Source organism: Rana temporaria, chromosome 1 (assembly GCF_905171775.1).
Source record: "Rana temporaria chromosome 1, aRanTem1.1, whole genome shotgun sequence".
In the NCBI taxonomy this organism is placed as follows: domain Eukaryota; kingdom Metazoa; phylum Chordata; class Amphibia; order Anura; family Ranidae; genus Rana; species Rana temporaria.
Genome location: NC_053489.1, coordinates 117,223,456 through 117,246,129, shown reverse-complemented (window position 1 = coordinate 117,246,129; position 22,674 = coordinate 117,223,456). Strand labels below are relative to the sequence as shown.

General features: G+C 41.3%; 1 protein-coding gene across 12 annotated transcripts in view; it reads left to right on the top strand.

The window, feature by feature from the left end:
* Positions 1–22,674, top strand: part of MEF2C (myocyte enhancer factor 2C) — a 375,780-nt gene that overhangs the window by 61,534 nt on the left and 291,572 nt on the right. The window lies entirely within an intron of this gene.

Here is a 22,674-nt window from a genome sequence, read left to right as displayed (position 1 = left end):
TCTCCAATATTAGACAATGGTTTTGCTGTTATCTTGGGATGCAGCACTGGACACAGCATAATCAAGACTGTCCCAGCAGATCCAGGACAGTTGGCATCAAGGATAGTGAGTGTAAGAAGACACAGGGCCACACAATGAGATTGGAGGTGAAGCGGTTTAACCTTAAGCTGCGTAGGGAGCTTTTCACTGTCAGGGTGATAAGGATTTGCAACCCTCTTCCATAATTGGAGGTGTCAGCAGGGAGTCTTAGTGAACACAACATACAGGGATATGGGAAATGATTACATTGACACCCATACACCTTCACAGGTTAAACTGGATAGATTATTATCTTTATTCAACCTTAACTACTATGAAACTATGATAGTCTAGTCTAGTCAGTACCCATGGCAGTTAGTACAAAAGTGGTTCTGCCTGTGGCTAATTCAAGCATACCTGAAGAACATACAAAACCTAAGCATTCTGCAACTCAACGTTAGCGAAAAGTGAACCGGGAATATGAGGGCATGTTCGCCAAATACACCTGGGGGTAAGCCAATAAAGTAAATTCTGTTCTGGACTGCCCCTGTGCCTCATTGAATGGGCCAATGGAAGTTTTCCTAATAACCGGAGCATAAATAAAGACCCATGAGGACCTGCATGTGTCATAGTGACATTACCACGCTGATTTAGCTTTTAACAAGTCCTTTGGACAAATGTCTCCCAGAAACCAACACTCTGGAATTGAAAGCAGGGTGTAGAAATAGGGTAAGGGTTCTTTCTGATTGCTAGTTTACTTTAATGATGGTAGCACTGCATATAATTTGCCCTGTGACCATAGAGTTAGATATGGCCCATCTTATCACTCATCATATCATTTATCTCTGCTAACACAAAGGGCCTTCTGTATGAAGGTGCCTGGAAGAAGAACTAGCTATATTTCTGCAAACACCAAGAATTAGACAGATAGTTCATTCAGATGCTTTCAAAATCCAGAAAAGCCGCAATAAACAGCCTTGGTGCTACTGGTTCTGTAGATTCTGGTTGGTTGTATAAATGTATATGTAAAGGTCCCTACATTCTATACCAGGTTCTAAAGTGGCTGTGTGAGCTAGAGCAACATTGCATTTAGATTAGTGGCAGCCAGATATAATTATATAAACAAGATCCATTTCTATAGATTCAAATAATGAAGAGTTTATGGGTTGAGTAACCATTATATATGAAAGGGTTCCAAGCCTGCTTTTCTCAACTCTCACTAAATAACAACTGGACCCTCAATAACTGTACAGCCTCATGCACACTGGTGTTTTTTTTCCTGCCTCTAAATGCATCTGCAAGTTAGCCTATGTGTCCATGCACACAAAGGTGTTTAGAGAGGTTTAGAGGCAGGAGAGTGTTTAGAGGCAGGGAAAAAATACCAGTGTGTCTAGGAGAAGCAGAGTTTTAGCAGAAAAAATGCATGACACCCCTAAACGCGTGAAAATGTGTCTAAATAATCCTAAGCACTAGGTGTGTCTAGCGCTTGAGCGTTAATTCATTTCAATAGCCAGAATAAATGATTATTCTGGCCAATTAAATATATTAATGCCCAAGCACTTGACGTGTCTAAACATGTTACACATGTTTACGAGCTTCAATCATTTTTACTGCCAAAACTCTGCTGCCAGGCAGAAAGGAGTCTAGGAGGGTTAATGTGCATGAGACCTACATGTTATTATTGGACTGAATTTCAACCATTAAGACATAATTGCAATTAAAACATGTCTTTGTATTTGGATGATGTGATATCACATTTCCTGACTGGTGTTGCCCCTGCAAAAAAAAAAGCAGGAACAGGGGAGAGGCGCCAACTGGATATATACTACTGGGTTCAGTGTAACAAGTGTGCAAAGTGAACACTTACATGTCTGTGAAGTGAAGATGCCCATCGATAAATGAACAGTCCTGGGGTACTCTGATGTCACTCTGTGGGCTTCGCTGCTGATCCCTAGGCCATTGTATCATGTCACCATCATCCCCACGGCCGAGGGACTGGCAGCAGAGCCCACAGAGCGGCATCAGAGTATCCCAGGACTGTTTATTCATTGATGGGCATCTTCACTTCACGTACTTGTAAGTGTTCACTTTGAACACTTATTACACTGAACCCAGTAGTATATATCCAGTTTGCGCCCCCCTTTCTGTCGTTTACTTGTTTACAGAGGTACTGGACATCCACTGAGGATGGCTGCCTCCTTCTTATAAGAACACTAGATCATAGTATTGATCTATAAGGACTTGCTATTACAGCCACTACTCATACTACTACACCAAGGGCATGATACAATTTGGAGCTCCAGAATCCCCCCCCCTTTTTTAATCTAATTGTCCCTGCAGATGAAATCTGAAATTGTTGTTCCCAAACTTGGCAAAATGGCAGCTGTGGATTTGTTACTACATGAAAGGATCAGATCGAAAAAAAGGATATAAATTACTAGTTTGAGTTTGCTAGAAAAAACCCTGGGGATTCCCCTACCTCTCTGCTACCTTGTATGCCTACACACAGACCTAAAATGGAGCAGTGCCACTCAGTATTGTGTTTCTCTGTTATTCATCTCTGTAGAACCTGCTGTAAGTGCTCCACACTGCAGTACAGATAAGTGGCAGCATAAAGAAATGAAATGCTGTCCAGCTCAATGGAGAGCTGGGCATATAGGGATATACAAGTGAGGAGGAGTATATGATACAAAATAAAGGAAAGCCTCCCCATTGTTCAAAGGGAAAAAAACAGGGGTTTTAGACCACCCCTACTATTTGCGATGCTTGGCTTTATGGATACTTTAAGCCAATGAGACATTTAAATACACCTTTACCACTCAATGCCCCTACGTACCCATCTATTACTACATTTTAAAATAAGCTACCATAGGGGTTGCCTTATAAATGTTGAAGTAAATAAAAATATGCCAAATTGTAACTGTTTTCTATAGCAATAAAACATTTTTTTTTTTTTTTAATGAATTGAGGAGGAGTAAAAGATTAGAGTTTTTATTTCTTGTGAGACGATACATGTCATCTATGCCCTCCAATGCCTGTGTGGACTACAATATGTTGGCCACACACAGAGACATCTGAAAAAACATATAGCAGAACACATTAAAAATATGTAAATAGGTTGATAAAAATATCATATTATGTCATCGAATTATAGAAAAATACATAAGTATCCAATGTCACTACAGTTTTTGGAGCATTAATAGGGGTTTTCTCATTAAGGGGCTCAAATAGAGCAAGGAACCTGTCTAAAAAAGATATGCAATGGATCTATGACCTTAAATGTTTAAATCCTTATGATCTCAATGTAGACGTTGATATATATTGTTTTATAAATGATTTTCTTTGTACAATAGTTTTTATTGGATTGTAAACAATACAAATAGACACAATGAAACAACTTTGTTGTCCCATGTTTGCAGACAATAAAACACAAATCCTAACAGGTTGGTATAAACAGGTCTGCATTCAGACATCTTGCTGCCCTGGGCACACCTGAATAATAACACATTTGGGTGCAATTTCCTCTCTTTGTATTATGTAATTATTTTCTAGTGCTAGAAGCAGGCTGTCTGCCTATAATTTTTGAATGTACAGACCAACAAGCCAGAAAAAGGAGAGATAGTTTATGTTACAATTTCTAAAGTACAGACCCATTCAGAAGGTGCATGCTTTGATCTGTATAACGCAGGCCCACAGGTTGTGTAGGGGCAATGCGATGAGTTGTTACAATGCATCAATCTGTTTACCTTTTTTCCAACTATATTGAAATTTCACAAAATGATATTTCATGTAACTCTATGCACTGTAACGCATCACACTGTGCATATCACAACATGCTGCATACAAATACAGTCAAGATTACAGAAAGAGTAAAACAAAGCAAGGTAAATACATATTACTTTGTAAATTTTTGTTTAGTACTGTCCCCTCTATACCTGCTGCCCTAGGCACAGGCCTGCAACTGCCATTTTGGTAAATACAGCCGTGGGCATGAGAACAGCTCAAAATCTAGTTTCAGTTTTCTTTGCACCGATCTTCATAAATCAGCCATTCTGCTTGGACAACTTGGCTCATACTGCCAAGTCAGACAGCAATGCACTTCCCCTTATTAAGCCTTCAGGGCTCAATTATCTCTGTCCATCAAGAAGAGTTATAACCAACTTCCAAATAATACACACTTTCTCAAATATTACCAGTCATCCTAGCAGCTAAACCAGCTTTAAAGGAAAAATCACCCTAGATCCTAAAAAGTAACAATGTAAGTTATACTGACATTGTTTGGCACAAATTTGGTAGAACATACCCAAGCTAACAAGCTTACAAGTAATTAAATATATCCATTTCTCCGATCACTGGCTTAAGTGTAATGTGTTGCCTTACAGGTCTCAAGTAATGCTCTGCTGATTTCAATCATTCTGCTTGTCTCGTGTCCCTTGCTGGTGTTTTATGCAATGACACAATGCTTTAATGATTGCATATAATGATGTCTGTTGTACTTCACCTAATGGGGCAACGCTCCATTGGTTACCCTGTAATCACATATAGCTCAGCAAGTGTATTCACTTAAAGAAAAAGTATAGTGTATTTTTACTGAGCCCTTTTTTTTACATCATTATTGGAGTTTTTACATTTAAGAGATTTGTGATCTTCACATTTTTGCAAGCTCGTTCTTACATAGTCTTGCTATAAAGTCTGTGTTAAAAATTTGTAGTAAACATTGAGATTTGGTAAATAGTTACTCCCTGACTCTTTTAACGGCGGTTGAGATAAGATATCTCATAAGGAAAGTATTATTTTCATTGAGTAGGCTGATGCCCTATACACACGATAGGTTAGTCTGATGAAAACGGTCTGATGGATTTTTCCATCAGTTATCCGATGAAGCTGACTGATGATCAGTCGTGCCTACACACCATCAGTTAAAAAAACGATCGTGTCATAACGTGGTGACGTAAAACACAACAACGTGCTGAAAAAAATGAATTTCAATGCTTCCAAGCATGCGTCGACTTAATTCTGAGCATGCGTAGATTTTTAACCGATGGACGTACCTACAAACGATCGTTTTTTTCTATAGGTTTTTTATCCATCAGATAATTTTAAAACAAGTTCCTATTTTTTTAGCCTATGGATAAATAACCGATGGGGCCCACACACGATCGGTTTGGTCTGATGAAAACGGTCCATCAGCATTACTCATAGATGTGCATTGTGAGAAGGAGCAGTAAAGTACAATCATTATGTAGCACTGCAAAGCAAAAATAGGTTGTCTGCTTTGCAAAGGAATTTACACTAAGATTAGAGCCCTTTCACAAGGGGCGGGCGGGTGTTGACAGTAAAACGCTGCTAGCTTTATCGGTACTTTAATGTCATTTTATCAGTGCTATTTGGCTGCTAGTGGGGCGCTTTTAACCCCCACTAGCGGCTGAATAAAGGGTTAAATGCGCCCGTGTAGCGCCGCTGCCGAAGCGATTTGCAGGCGCATTTGGCTGCGGTGCCCATTCATTTCAATGGGCAGTACTGGTGGAGGAACGGTGTACACACTACTCCTTTTACCGTCCCAAAAGTGCTGCTTGCAGGACATTTTTTAACGTCCTGCCAGTGCATCGCCTCAGTGTGAAAGAACTCAGGCTTTCACACTGAGACTGCAGGGGAGCCGTTTTTCAGGCACTTTACAGGCGATATTTTTAGCCCAAAAGCGCCTGAAAAATGCCCAAGTGTGAAAGGGGTCTTAGGGAATGAAGTGAAGTTCTCCAAACCAAAATACAGTGTTTTTTTGTTTTTTTTTACCATGATCAAGTATTTTTTGCAAAGTGAATTTTAATCGTATATTTACTAAGCTAAGGGAAAATTCTTCTGCAATGTGAAATGTTACTTGCAATGTGAACAGAAGTGAACAGTACAACTTTACAAAGAATACCAAACCACATGCAAGAAATTTTAAAAAGAAACAGTATTTTTTCTTGCACATGATTGGATGATGGAAGTCAGCAGGGCTTCACCTGATTTACCAAGCTATGAGAAATTTCCCTCCAGCATGATGGGCTCCCCTGTAATATTTGGTAATGGTATTCTAGATTGCTGTGTGTTTGTGTGGGGGAAGGGGGATGGGAGTTGTGTGCTTGTCTACTGATTCAAATGTATGCCTGTCCATTAATCTTTTTTTTTTCTGTCATGTAGTTTTCCATCTTGTAATGTAAAGCACTCAAAGTGAGCAGGGTGCAGAAGGTATTGGCACCAGCTTATTGGCAGGTGAAACAAAAACAATTAGGGCAGGATTTTCGAACTTTCTTAATCAACTGTTCCTCCCAAGCAATATGATTCACCAATCTCATATTGTAAAAATGCCTAGACCACCCATGCGAGTAGCTTAAGCCCCATCATGCCCTCACTGACCACTATGGTAGTGAATATGTTTTTCAAAATGGGCAGCACAATGGCTAAGTGGTTAGAATTTCTAGAAGCACTAGGGTCATTGGTTCGAATCCCAACCACAACTTTACCTGCCTGGAGTTTGCGTGTTCTCTCTGTGCCTGCATTGGTTTCCTCCCACATTCCAAAGACTAGGACTAGGTTAATTGGCTACTGTCTAAATTGGCCCTAGTATGTGTGTAAATGTGGGTTATAGACCTTAGAGTGTAAGCTCCTTGAAGCTAGGGACTGGTGTAAATGTAATATATATATATGTAAGTAAATTGATGGTACTTATAAAGAAGACATAGCAGTTGTAGTGGGAACAATAATCAACTACAGACTCGACTATGCAAACGCCCTTTACCTCGGACTCCCAAAGTACCAATTCGCTCGTCTACAAGTGGTTCAAAATACGGCGGCACGACTTGTGATGGGAAATCAATCTCTCCCTCCCTGAGATCCCTTCACCGGTTGCCAGTAAAATATAGAATTACGTTTAAGGCACTTTGTCTGACACATAAGTGTGTTCAAGGAAGTGCCCCCCAATATCTATGCGAAAAATTAAAATGTCACAACCCCAATCGCGCTCTGCGTTCTACCATCCAAAATCTACTCCAGATACCAAAAGCATGATACAAGTCCAAAGGAGAAGGAAGATTCGCAGTCCAAGGACCTAGACAATGGAATGCACTTCCAACCAGCATCCGAATGGAAGGGAATCACTAGGCCTTCAGAAAAAAACTCAAAACCCATCTATTCTGAAGGCAAAATACATTAGGGAATGGATACCAAGCGCCCTGAGGCGATTCAGTTTGCATGTGTTGCGCTATACAAGTTTCTTACTCACTCACTCATAGTACCATCAATTTACATATATATATATTACATTTACATCAGTCCCTAGCTTCAAGGAGCTTACAATCTAATCTAATCCCCATTCACACACATACTAGGGCCAAGTTAGACAGGAGCCAATTAACCTAGTCCTAGTCTTTGGAATGTGGGGGGAAACCCATTCAGGCACAGGGAGAACACGCAAACCCACATTTACACACATACTAGGGCCAATTTAGACAGGAGCCAATTAACCTAGTCCTAGTCTTTGGAATGTGGGGGGAAACCCATGCAAGCACAGAGAGAACACGCAAACCCACATTTACACACATACTAGGGCCAATTTAGACAGGAGCCAATTAACCTAGTCCTAGTCTTTGGAATGTGGGAGGAAACCCATGCAGGCACAGGGAGAACACGCAAACCCTCATTTACACACATACTAGGGCCAATTTAGACAGGAGACAATTAACCTAATAATAAATAAAAAATAATGGTTCTAGTCGCCCAAATCCAGCATTTCAGTACATCTGAATAATCTATTATCATTTTATATGTCTGGGATAGCAGTGGCATCCCTAAATATTTTAGATTAGGTCTGACCACACTGATCTGACCACAGTCTTTCTGAAAGGTGGGCCTTCCTGCTCTAATTACCTGCCTTAAAATTTTCTCAGGTGAACAAAAAATTCAGCAGAAAGAGTGAAAGCCAAATCTGCTGGTGCAGCTTGGGAAACCAAGAAAACGATCAGCCTCATGTATGATAATGGAACACTTTCCAACCTGAACTATTATTACTGTTGCCAGCACAGGTACACAAAGGCTGTTTCCAATAAAAGCACTCTACAACATCAAGGGCTAAAAGGTGGAGATAGACTTTGTAAGACAAATTAAGTGTCAGGAGACATTTCACTAATGTGTCCTGCTGGCACAAAGGCTTGCCCCTTCTGTGTTGTGTCGCTCATACCCACAAGAGAGGAAAACTACAGTTTATGTAGAAGGTGCCGAGATCTCACTGACAGAGGTCCCTAGAGATGAATGGTGCATGGTAATTTTACATTCAACAATACACATCGTTTGGAGTGAACATTAAGCTTTGTATTCATAAGAACATTTTAACATTTAAATTGTGTTTATTTAATTTAAATTTAATTGACAATGATAATGTTTTTCTGACTCTCCAATGAAGTCCTAAAAGTAATTTTGTAATATAATTTTGTAATGTACTTCTAATAGTAATATTAATACATGCATATATCCTTAATTGACACATTAAACTACAAATGTACATGAACACATGCATCTTTTCTGCCATTAATTACTAGAGGGTGTTTTGCGGACAAGCTGAACAAGTGCACTGATAAGGCTTGTGGGACTAGCCGGGTTGAGAAGGATCTAAGAAAGAAAATGCTTTCTTTTTTTACCACAGGAAATAAATATACACTTAAAATTGTTCATTTAAAGATACAAATACATTCACCAAATTTAGCCATTCCAAAAATGTATTTCTAATATTCCATCACTAATATTTACAGGGAAAACAAAAGTAAAAACAAACCAAATGTACTTCACTGGAAGTTTGGTCTGCTTATATTGGCCATATTAAAATGTATAGCCAAGTGTTTATTCGCAATTCTTTGTTACCCTTGCATTGCTTTCTTTTCATGTTTGTTTTTATTCATTTTTTTTTAGGTTTATTTGTACAAGCATGTGTTATCAATCAGATTTTACAAAATACCATCCTATAACAAATCATTTTTTCTTCTTATGAAGATCAATACAGTATACTAGATGAAAATACATAATGGCCCCCAAAATACTTAAAGCAGACCTTCCGTACCAAATAGGAAGTCCATTTTTGTACAAGCCCTCTATCCCCCTAACACAGATGGCTTTGAAAAGCTATATGTAGACAAACAGATTGCCTAGAAGAAAAAAATTACTTTACTCAGCCCCACCCTCACATACTTCTAGGAAGCATGGGTGATGTCACTGTGCCTTACCACTGCCTCCTGGAATAGTTGGGCACTAAAAAAAAATTCTGATTTTTGGTTTGGTTTTTGAGCTCCTATTTTTGCAGGAAGTTACAGTGCCTCCCAAAAGCATTGAAGGCCAGAGCCGAGATACACAATTTGTTTCCAGCTGATCTAATTGTTTACAAATGGCTTTTAAAGCCATCTGTTCTTAGGAGGGATTGGGTTTGCCAAAAAAGCGGACCCTCCATTCAACATGGGGGGTCCATTTTAAGTAGTGAGCTTTGACTATATAATAGTAGTGATACATAGTCGAATGTTCTCTTGTGGATATCAGCCACTATAGCCACTATAGCTAAATTAAGTTGCCCAGACTTTCATCAAAAAGGTCCAACAGCCATCCTAGGTGTAAAAACTGATGTACTTGACAATATGTGGGTTTCCCTATTCTCCCAATATCAGGCAGCATCACTACTGGATTTGTGCATCTGCATTTTAAGCACAATGCTTAGTACAAGGCCACAGTAAAAAAGTTTTCTGAAGCTGAGAAAGGTCTATATGACTGAAACATTGAAATCATTTTACGACATAAACCAATATTATAAATAGTGGATCCCATGGTCTGGTGGGGCAGCTACAATTGCTTCAAGATTCACAGTCAAACGCATAAATCTAACTTATACATGCACCTAATAGATAGTTTGGTGCCCAGTCTGCACTGAATCCTAGAAAAAATATGTATTAAACACAGAGGGCCAAATTCAGGTACATTTGCGGCGGTCTAACGTATCCCATTTACGTTACACCGCCGCAAGTTTTCAGCGCAAGTGCTTGATTCACAAAGCACTTGCCTGTAAACTTGCGGCGGCGTAGTGTAAATGCGTCCGACGCAAGCCCACCTAATTCAAATGGGGCGTGTATCATTTAAATTAGGCGCGTTCCCGCGCTGAACGTACTGCACATGCTCCGTTTTGTAATTTCCCGCCGTGCTTTGCGTGAAATGACGTTGCACCGGCGTAATCTTTTGAACGGACGACTTACACAAAAAAAAAAAAAAAATTTGACGCGGGAACGACGGCCATACTTTAACATGGGCAGTCTAAATATAAGCCATGAAATAGCAGCCGTAAGTATACGCCGGGAAAAGCCGACTAGCGACGGCGTAAGAGAATGTGACGAACGCGCGTACCTTCGTGGATCGCCGTAAACAGCTAATTAGCATACCCGACGCGGAAAACAACGCAAACTCCACCCAGCGGGCGCCGAAGTATTACACCTACGATCCAAAGGTGTACAAAGCCGCGCGCCTGTCGGATCGAAGCCTAAAGCCGTCGTATCTTGGTTTGAGGATTCAAACTAAAGATAGGACGCGGAAAATTTAAAAATACGCCGGAGTATCAGTATATACGCCGGCGTATTTCGACTGTGAATCTGGCCCAGAGGTTGCTTTAATGGATACCATTCCCTTGCTTAGCTCTAAAAATTTCTAACATTTGTGGCATCAATGCTTCCTCACATTTCATTCGCTTAATCACTGTTATTTATGGTTGAACTCTAATGATGGGCCGAACACCCCCCCCCCCCCCCCCGGTTTGGTTTGCACCATAACTCTTGAACAAGTAAAAAGTTTGGAACCGAGCCGCAAACTCTATTAAGGTCTATAGGACCGAACCTGAAAAGTCCCCATTTTGAAGGCTTACTTTATATGGAAGTTATTGGCCATAAAAAGGGTATGGGGCCCAGGTACTGCCCTGGGGGACATGTATCAATGCCATTTTTTTAAAAAGTTCAATTTCAAAGCAGCCGTGATTGTAATGATGCTTAAGACCTGCGGATCTGGTAAAGATTTTGGGGGGCCCCACACCAATTTTTTTAATGCCGTGATTTTCCCCCAAAATCTGTACCAGACCCTTAGGTTACCACTGCATCCTTAAACTCAAGATCCTTGAATAGTATTTTCCACTATGAACTGTGAAAAATTCTGTGCGGGCAGCTTGACAAGATATAAACTGTCATTAACCTCCTTAGCCGTAATCCCGAGTCTGGCTCGGGGTGAATTTTTTATACCAAAAGCGGAATCCCCGAGCCAGACTCAGGGCCGCCTCGCAGCATCCACAGGCACAAGTTACTTACCTTGTCCCTGGATCCTGCGATGCATCCGTGCTCGATTCACACAGTGCCCCGTGTGCCACCGATCTCCGTTCCCTGCGACGTTACGACGCACGGGGGCGGAGAACGGCGCCAAATTCAAAAAAGTTAATAAACACATTACATACAGTATACTGTAATCTTACAGATAACAGTACTGTATGTAAAAAATACACACACCCCTTGTCCCTAGTGGTCTGCCCAGTGCCCTACATGTACTTTTATATAATAAAAACTTTTCTTTCTGCCTGCAAACTGTAGATTGTCCATAGCAACCAAAAGTGTCCCTTTATGTCAAAAGTGATTTTAGAGCAGCTAGAAAACAACGATAATAAATTATAATCACTTGCAGAATTGTGCGATAGTGATTTGTGGGGAAATTCGTCATTGCAACTGAGCAAATTTCAGTGATTTTGAGTTGATTGCATTATTGAATAATTTTTATTATAATTATATTATTATTATTATATTATTATTTGTTATATTTATTTATACTTATTTATTATATTATAATTTATGATTTTGTGTTTCAAACTTTATCATACCCGGGATGTCTACTAGACTCTTGTTTGGTCAGATTTAAGTGAGTTATTCCTAAGAATTACAGGCCTACAATGTAAAACGCCAAATTTCCTTGCAAAATAATTGTACCGCTTTTGGTACAAAATTCCACACATAATAATACCCCCAGGGAGGTTAAAGACTAATTCCAGCTAAAATATTTTTCCTTTAGGCCCCTTTCACACTGGGTGGTTTGCAGGCGCTATTGCGCTAAAAATAGCACCTGCAAACCGACCCTAAACAGCAGATGCTGTTTCTCCAGTGTGAAAGCCTGAGGGCTTTCACACTGGAGCGGTGTGCTAGCAGGACCGCTCCAAAAGTCCTGCTAGCAGCATCTTTGGAGCGGTGAGAGGAGCGGTGTGTTTACCGCTCCTCCACGGCTCATTCCCATCGAAATCAATGGGAAACTGTGGCTATACTGCCGGCAATGCACCTCTGCAGAGGCACATTGCGGGTGGTATTAACCCCTTTTCGGCCGCTAGCAGGGGTTAAAACCACACTGCTAGCGGCCGAATACTGTCGCAATTCCGGCGGTATAGCGGCGCTATACCGCCACCGCACCTCCCATCCCAGTGTAAAAGGGGCCTTAGTTATGGAAAGAGTAGGGAAGGAGGTGGAGGGATCACTCCCTATGTCCTGTCCCAGTGGCCCCCTTTGAAGAAATGGAGGTATGGCTGCCATTGGAACAACAAGTTCTGTTCTTTACAATACAAAAATGCGTTTTTTGTTTTGTCCGTCTCTATGTTGGAAGCTCCCAATCTATATATATAAAACTCAACCTGTGTGTGTGTGTGTGTGTGTGTGTGTGTGTGTGTGTGTGTATGTATGTATGTATGTATGTATGTTCCAGCATCACGTCCAAACGGCTAAAGATATTAACATGAAACTTGGCACACATGTTACTTATATGTCAGCAACAAACATAAGATAGGTGGTTTAACCCTTACCCACCCCAATTTGCCATGGTCGGGGTTTTTCTATAAAGTCCCATTCAACTCTATGGGAAATACATGTTACTTCATAACTTCCAAACGGCTGTAGATATTTCGATAACACTTGGTCACATGTTACTTATATGTCCACTTAAACTATAGGATAGTTAATTTATCCCTTAACTACCCCCATTTGTGAGGGTCGGGGTTTTTGTTTAAAGTCCCATGCAAATCAATGGGAAATGTATGTTCCCACATAACTTCTGTACGCCTGGAGATATTTCAATAATACCTGGTACACATATTACTTATATGTCAAATAAAAATATATGACAGTTAAATTAACCCTTACCTACACCCTTATATAAAAGATGGGTATATTTATATTACTATGATTTTCCTCCCCAAAAGGTTAAGATAGGAAGACCGGGCAACGCCGGGTATTCAGCTAGTTAGCAATAAATCACAAAAGACAGCAATAAAAACTCTGACCCTTCTCCCTTCTCCCACTCTATCCTAACAAAATAAAAAGTTTTGGGCTGGAGAAAGAACTTAATACTGCCCAGTCATTAATAGCCCAGTATTCCTTCTTTGCTATCCATCATCATTTTTATCTGCACAAAAAAAAGTCTACATTTGATTTTAATCGTTTTTGAACTGATTTATCCTGATATGAAAGTCCCCTGAGCATCTATGCAATGGAATCTATTGTACATTGACTGTTTTTCGAAGCATTTACAGCGGATTATGCTACACAGTGGAAGTCAATGCTGAAATACTCTATATACAACGTATTTTTGTGACATCTTAATTACTTAATGCTAGTTTCTTAACATTCTCTTTAAGTCAAATGACAAGAGAGTTCTCTTGGTCTGCCTAAAGAACAAATCCAGTTGGTGAACAATCAAAAAGATACATTAATCTATAGCCTTGATTCATCCCTGGGTGGGTTGCTTTGGCAACCACCCCTGATCCCTTTAAAATATTTTTTTTTATAAATGCATTTCAAGAGCTACACCCAGCATGAGCCCAGGTTAAGAGCACGCAGGAGCAGGAAGAAAGACCTCAGCTCACTGCTTTGCTATTATTACAGTGGGATGATGGATGAGGGTGGGGGCACAGTTTTCAAAGCAACACAGAAAATTGTTACCTGTGTGGAAGAGCGGAAATGAAAATTTCTTCTTTACGTGAAGTGTTCTATTTTGCTGTGAAATATCGACATGTAAGCTACTTCTTAACCCTCCCAAGGCCAAAAGTAAAATACATTGGAAAAATGTAGCCTTAATTCAAAAACTGGATAATCATCAGTGCAAATATGCAATTTACGTAAATTTTGATGATAATAAAAAGTGACTCTGTTGTACTTGCAATCAATATGCTTCTCTTTTATCTTCTAAGGTGTGCTGGGGGAAGTAGTTTGAATCTGATTGGTTACTAGGAGTAATATAGTTAATTTTACGGGAACGGTGAGGCTGAATTACAAAGTAAATTACACAAGAGCAGGGGTAAACTGCAAGGGAATAACAGGATTGTGTGCCCACACACGAGAGTCACTGGGGTAGATCCACAAAAGGATTACGTATCTTGTTTTGTGGATACAAAACAAAGATACGACACAGGAAATTTAAAATTACGCCGGCGTATCAATAGATACGCCGGCGTAATTTAAAATTTCCTGTGTTGTATCTTTGTTTTGTATCCACAAAACAAGATACGACGGCATCTGGGTTAGATCCGACAGGTGTACGCCTTAGTACGCTGTTGGTTGGATCTTACATGCAATTTTTCGGCGTCCGCTAGGTGGCGTTTCCGCGTCGAGTATGCAAATTAGCTATTTCCGACGATCCACGAACGTACGTGCGGCCGTCGCATTTTTTTACGTCGTTTCCGTTCGGCTTTTTCGGGGCGTATAGTTAAAGCTGCTATATGGTGGCGTACTCAATGTTAAGTATGGCCGTCGTTCCCGCGTCTAATTTTAAATTCTTTGCGTCGTTTGCGTAAGTCGTTCGTGAATAGGAATGTGATGTCATTTACTTTCACGTCGAAACCAATACGTTCTTGCGGTGTACTTTGTCGCAATGCACCCTGGGATATTTTAAGGACGGCAGCATGCGCCGTTCCAAAAAAAAACGTTGTTTACGTCGGGTCACGACGTAGTTGCATAGAACACGCCCCCATCACTCCCATTTGAAATTGCGCGCCCTTACGTCGCAATAGATACACTACGACGCCGTAACTTACCGCGTGGATTCTTTGAGAATTCACAAGAAGAAAAAGTAAGTTACAAGCGTAGTGTATCTTAGATACGCTACGCCTGCCTAAAGATAGGCAGATCTTTGTGGATCTGCCCCAATGTGTTTATATGCAAACACTATCCGATTGCACGCTTGTGTCCAGTGGGTATGATCCTAGTTAGATGCATGCTTAAAGATCCAAATAATCCTGCTTTTATACCCTCGATTCCTATGAGGTGCAACACAAAAGGGGCACACAATACAAAAAAAAAAAGGGACTGAATCACTAAGCAAAAAATATGCATACACCAAGGTAAAAGGTATAAAACCATTGTATCGTATGCTGTTGTATGGCACATTGGAATTACAGGCTAATTCCTAACTATGCTTAAAGTCCAGCCTGAGCTCATTCAGCTGGGCTTCTCCTAAGGGTCAAAGCAGTGAAATTTATTTTACACTCCTGTGACCAGTTTTCAGCGCAGAGCCGTCTAAAGTCCGCTCTCCTCTGAAGTCACCAAGATCAGTCCAGGCACCGCATCATTCCGACTTAGGAAGTCTGGATCCACCAGCTGCCTGGACTGATGGCAGTCTCAGCCTCTCAGCATGCTACTGAGAAGCTGAGACAGCCGCTCCCTGCCCCTCCACAGCTCGGTGCTCCAATGAGAGTGGAGGAGCAGATCAGGAGAGCAGCTGACTGACAGGCAGCAGCTCTCTGCTTGGGGAGGTGAGAGAACCGAGCCATCTGCGGTGTTTGGTGGCTCGGTTCTCAGTGAAGAGGCAGCAAGGGACACATACAGCATCGGTCCGATGCTGCATCCACCTAGGTAAGTATGAAAAAAAAAACCACACACTTCTCTATTAAACCTGCTCCAACCCTATTTTAAATCCTTTTCTAACTATCCTGTGAAAGAAGGATGCTCATACTTGCCTATTCTGAGGATGCGCCAGTCCGGCTCCCGGGAGCAGCTTCTGGGAAAAGATGGGACGGCCGACAATGGATGCCACATAGTAAGGCTATGAGTGATGCCACCACACAGGCAATGTAGCTGTTGATTTACCATCGAATACTGTATTCCAAGCATGGCATTTTGTACTCTGACTGAAGGTTTAAATTCTGTGCAAAGATTCACAAAATATACAGTTGATTAATGAGTTTTAACATTTAAATTGAATATAAAGTGAATTTTTTTTAATTGTGAGCAATATATTTTTATTGTAGAAGAGGTACAGAATGTCGCTTCTGCAATAAAACAAACTTACCTGCCTGTGTGCAGTCTCCTTTTGTGCATGCACAGCTCAGCATACATTCTTGACACACCTTGGCACCAGAATAAATGAACTTCTTTACACATGCGTGGAAATGACATCATTGCAGCCTGGCAAATCATGATGACTGAGGCTCTCAAACCGAGAAGAAGCCATGGAAAAGATCTCAGGGCTGGTGAGGAAGTGAGTAGTTGAGTTTCTGCAGACTTTAGTTCTGCTTTAGTTGCTTTTACAATTTCATTTAATTAAAAGAGAAGTATGGGAATCGTTTTTTCTTCAACATCATACTTACCTAGGTGGATGCATTGGTCCAATGCTGCATCTGTCCCCTGCCAGCTCTAAGACTGGGAACTGAGCAATCAAACATCATTAATCGCTTGGCTCTCACAGCTCCCTAAGCAGTGACTGTCAGTCATTGGCTCTCTGCTCACTATACCGCTGGGTCATGGAGGCAGGAGCAGCCAGCTTAGGCTCACAGTGGCTTGCTGAGAGGCTGAGACAAGTGCCGGTCCAGGCATGTGGGCGGATCCCAACCATATGGTTGTGATCTTTACCGAGCCTGGACCGTCCCTGTGACATCAGCTGACAGCTGGCTTTATCCCGCTGTCTTCTGAAAACAGATCACAGGAGTGCAGAACAAACTACACTCCAGTGATCTACAGCAGAAGTACAGCCAAACAAGCTTATGTTGCACTTCTCCTTTAAAGCCAGGTACAATTGACACCGTTTTACTTCTATATAGTGTGTGCATTAACCACTTAACCACTTAAGGACCAGCCCATGTACATATACGTCCACAATATGGCACGTACAGGCACATGGGCGTATGGGTACGTCCTCGCCTATTAGCGGGTGGGGGGTCCGATCGGGACCCCCCCCGCTACATGCGGAGGTCGGGTCCGCTCGGGGAGCGATCCGGGACCACGGCGCGGCTATTTGTTTATAGCCGCTCCGTCGCGATCGCTCCCCGGAGCTGAAGAACGAGGAGAGCCGTGTGTAAACACGGCTTCCCCGTCCTTCACTATGGCGGCGCATCGATCGCGTCATTCCCTTTATAGGGAAGACACGATCGATGACGTCATTCCTACAGCCACACCCCCAAACAGTTGTAAACACATACTAGGTGCACCCTAACTCCTACAGCGCCCCCTGTGGTTAACTCCCAAACTGCAACTGTCATTTTCACAATAAAGAATGCAATTTAAATGCATTTTTTGCTGTGAAAATGACAATGGTCCCAAAAATGTGTCAAAATTGTCCGAAGTGTCCGCCATAATGTCGCAGTCACGAAAAAAATTGCTGATCGCCGCCATTAGTAGTAAAAAAATAAAAAAAAATAAAAATGCAATAAAACTATCCCCTATTTTGTAAACACTATAAATTTTGCGCAAACCAATCGATAAACGCTTATTGCGATTTTTTTTACTAAAAATAGGTAGAAGAATACGTATCGGCCTAAACTGAGGAAAAAAAATGTTTTTATATATGTTTTTGGGGGATATTTATTACAGCAAAAAGTAAAAAATATTGCTTTTTTTTCAAAATTGTCGCTCTATTTTTGTTTATAGCGCAAAAACTAAAAACCGCAGATGTGATCAAATACCACCAAAAGAAAGCTCTATTTGTGGGGAAAAAAGGACGCCAATTTTGTTTGGGAGCCACGTCGCACGACCGCGCAATTGTCTGTTAAAGCGACGCAGTCCCGAACTGTAAAAACCCCTTGGGTCTTTAGGCTGCATATTGGTCCGGGGCTTAAGTGGTTAAGGACCTTGCTTGTTTTTCAAATTTGGTGTTTACAAGATTAAAACGTTTTTTTTTGCTAGGAAATTACTTAAAACCCCCAAACATTATATATATTTTTTTTCTAACACCCTAGGGAATAAAATGGCAGTCATTGCAATACTTTTTATCACACCGTATTTGCGCAGCGGTCTTACAAGTGCACTTTTTTTAAAAAAAAATCACTTTTTTTAATTAAAAAATAAGACAACAGTAAAGTTAGCCCAATTTTTTTTATATTGTGAAAGATAATGTTACGTCAAGTAAAATGATACCCAAAATGTCACGCTTCAAAATTGCGCCCGCTCGTGGAATGGCGTCAAACTTTTACCCTTAAAAATCTCCATAGGCTATGTTTAAAAAATTCTACAGGTTGCATCTTTTGAGTTACAGAGGAGGTCTAGGGCTAGAATTATTTCTCTCGCTCTAACGATCCCGATAATGATAACGATCTAACAGATGCATTCGCTTCCGCGCGCAAGCTCGTCGGGACGGGGCGTTTAAAAAAAAAATTGTTGTTTTCTTATTTCTTTTTATTTATTTTATAAATTCTTACAGTAAAATAAAAATGGATCACTTTTATTCCTATTACAAGGAATTAGGGATGTCCCGATACAGATACTAGTTTCGGTATCGGTACCGATTCCGAGCATTTCCTGAGTACTTGTACTAGGTGAAAAAGTCTGATGCTTCACCCGATACCTGGGCAGTCAGGTATCGGGTGGTGGGGGGAGTTACAAGTCTTCTCAGTGTTGTCTTCTCCCCCGTGCTGTCTTCTCCCCCCTGTGCTGTCTTCCCCCCCCCCCCCCCGTGCTGTCTTCTCATCCCCCCTGCTGTCTTCCCCCCGTGCTGTCTTCTCATCCCCCGTGCTGTCTCGTCCCCCATGCCATCTTGTCCCCCTCTGAGCTGTGCTCCCCCCCTGCTGTCTTCTGTCCCCCTCCGTGCCATCTTCTCTCCCCCCGAGCCGTCTTCTCCCCCTCCGTGCTGTGCTCTCCCCTGTGCCATCTTCTCTCCCCCCGAGCCGTCTTCTCCCTCTCCGTGCTGTGCTCTCCCCTGTGCCACCTTCTCTCCCCCCGAGCCATCTTCTCCCCCTCCATGCTGTGCTCTCCCCCGTGCCATCTTATCTCCCCTCATGCCGTCTTCTGTCCAACTCCATGCTGTGCTCCTCCCGTGCCATCTTCTCTCCCCCCCTGCCGCTAAATCCGGCTCCTCCCTTTTCCAAATAGACAGAGTCAGTGATCACTGACTCTGTCCATTCACATAACTGAGCATCGTAACCTGTGATTACGATGCTTCAGTTTATGAATGGAGAGGAGCTTCTGTCTATTCATTTCAGCTGAGGCTGCAGAGAAAGGGACTGGGGAATCTGTGTCCTTAGTCCCTTTCTCTGTCTTAAAGAGGAGATGTCAGAGGTCTGCTAAAACCCACGATATATCACCAAAGCCCCCCCAACAGGGCTGATTAAAAAAATTGCAATACTTAATTAAAAAAATTAAATGTAAATAATAATAAAAAAACAAAACAAAACAAAAACACACTGACAATCCACTACACCCCCCCCCCCCGAAAAAAAAAAAACATTTGTAAAAAATAAATAAAAATACCGCCACTGTCACATGACATTAAAAACAAGTATCGGTATTCGGTATCGGCGAGTACTTGAAAAAAAGTATCAGATTCTACCACCTGAGCTGTGGATCTCTGCAGCTCCTCCAGAGTTACCATGGGCCTCTTGGTTGCCTCTCTGAAAAATGCTCTCCTTACCCGGCCTGTCAGTTTAGGTGGATGGCCATGTCTTGGCAGGTTTGCAGTTGTGCTATACTCTTTCCATTTTCGGATGATGGTTTGAACAGTGTTCTATAAGATGTTCAAAGCTTGGGATATTTTTTATAACCTAAAACTGCTTTAAACTTCTCCACAACAGTATCCCTGACCTGTCTGGTGCGTTCCTTGGCCTTCATGACGCTGTTTGTTCACTATTGTTCTCTAACAAACCTATGAGGGCTTTACAGAACAGCTGTATTTATACTGAGATTAAATTACACACAGGTAGACTCTATTTACTAATTAGGAGACTTCTTAAGACAATTGGTTCCACTAGCCTTTAGTTGTGAGTATCGGAGTAAAAGGGGCTGAATACAAACGCACACCACACTTTTCACATATTTGTTTGTAATAAAAATTTGAAAAACATTTATCATTTTCCTTCCACTTCACAATTATGTGCCACTTTGTGTTGGTCTATCACATACAATTCCAATAAAATACATTTACATTTTGGGTTGTAACATTAAAAAATTTGGAAAATTTCAAGGGGTATGAATACTTTTTCAAGGCACTGTATACTGTATGTGTAAACATTACAAATAAATAGTTTACATATACACATATATATTTAAAGTTTCCAGTTCATTGTATGCAGTGATATCATTTATATAAAAAAAAAAAGAGTAATGTGAATTCCAAGAAAACTGTTCTTGCTTTTATTGATATGAAATGAAATGGTTTGATTTGAAACATATTCATTAGAACAGTGACCAGCAGAGGCGCTGTTCTTCTAGAATCTAAAATGTAATAATTGCTTTGCTCCTTACAGCTTTACCTGTAAAAATTATTATATTGATGGCTTTGATTCCCACTGAACAATGTATTATAACCATAAGTGTCTATTTCAAGTTTATATACAACAGCATCATTATATTCACTCTAATTACTTCAGTAAAATATTTTTTTTCTATTCTAATTTCTAGGCAATAAAATATATATTGTGAAAATGTTGGATCTTACTATAACATGCTGTATATTGATATTCTACTTGAAATGCTATTTAAAGCCACTGAGCTATACACCCAGCACTGTATTTCTTCACATTCATTTATTGGTTTTCAGAGCTTGTTTTGGCTCATCCAAATACAACAGCTCGATAATAACTACAAGTAGTTACTCACATTCAGCTGAGCTTGTATAGTAATGATGAAGAAGTTTTATAGCTTATCCAAGCCAGTTCTTCAGTTCTAATGAATGTCAAGACTATACCCCAGCATTTGTGATTGTAAACCTCGGACATTAAATATGTACAAAACATATCTCTCTATAGTGTGCACTTGTCTCAACCCTGAGCACTACGTGTCATTTCTGTCCGCTGCCTCATCCCTCTACTATCAGAATGAGTCACTTCTGACAAGTTTTCCTGACACCAAGAAATAAATGGTGACTGGGGGGGGGTGATCTCCAACTGTTTGACAGCCTCAGCTCTGTTCCTGTGTGCTTTGTGAAATGGGGAGGGGGTGTCTCTTCAAAATCAGCTCTCAGAGCTCTCCGCACTGATAGAACTTCAGCTCTCCCCCCCTGCTTTTCAGAGCCGAAAGATCCTATGTAAATTCTGCACTTTTAATGACTATAGGGGTGTAGCGCTACCCCCGAAGGAGCCGCTGATTAGTTTGGGAGATCTACTCTCTATTTGCTCAACTCGCCCCCGTTGAATTAGCTCGAACCCTCCCTTGACACATCAGAAACCTGGTAGAGGAATATTGTGACCCCTGCTGAGCTGAAATCACAATAGCAAGCATGCAATATTCAATGACAATAATGATAAAGAATTACCTGTGGTGGCAAACGGTCTCTCCAAGCAAGAAAAAGGGTACTCCACACAATGAATATATTTGAATGCAAGGGGTGAGTTTACTGTATAAAGACTCAGAAAACAACAAGTGTAAGATTTGTACATAAACGCAATCAATAGTAATAACTCAGTCTGATTCGCAAGGGCCCTTGCAGGAATCATTAATCAATGTAAGCTAATAAGGTTTGTCTTTGAACCTAGGAATGGTACCATTCATTAAACTTAGAGGAGGTCTATGCTCACGAGCGGCCCCTAACGAACAAGTCTACAGATTAGTCAATAACGGTGTTGCGGCCGGTCGGTGCACATAAAAATGTGTAATCCACGGGTAACAATTGGCAGAATAAACTGAGTAAACAACAATGTCTAAGACAGCAGGGCGTTGGTGAAGTGATCACCCGCCGGTGTCAACTCCCCCCTACGGACCACTGCCACGATTTACCAGGCCTCTAAGTTTCAGCTATGGGCCGATGGGTATCTGTGGCCTGTAGTGGTACTGGGTGTCTATAATAGCCAGGAAGTCAGAAACTGAGCATGTACTCTCTCACCCGACAGGCCGACCCGCCTGATTTCTCCTCAGAAGGGGACGTGTAGAGAAGGCACTGCTCCGCAGCACGAGGGATCCCGGACGATGGCGCTCTACTGTTCCTGTTGTCAGCTGGGCTGCCTCTTCGATCTCCGAGAACACAAGTTTGATGCTGGGGGTCTTGCTTCTATCTATATGGCTGGTCTCTCCGTGAATAGGCCCAGGCTCTGGCCTAGTGGCGCGGCTGTGGTTATTAGCAGCTCCGCTAAGGAGAGAGTGCAGATCCCGAGAGAGCGAAGTTAGCCCCTCCCCTCTCTTAAATAACTTCCCATGTCCATTCTGACTGGCTGAGTGGAATTGTCACATG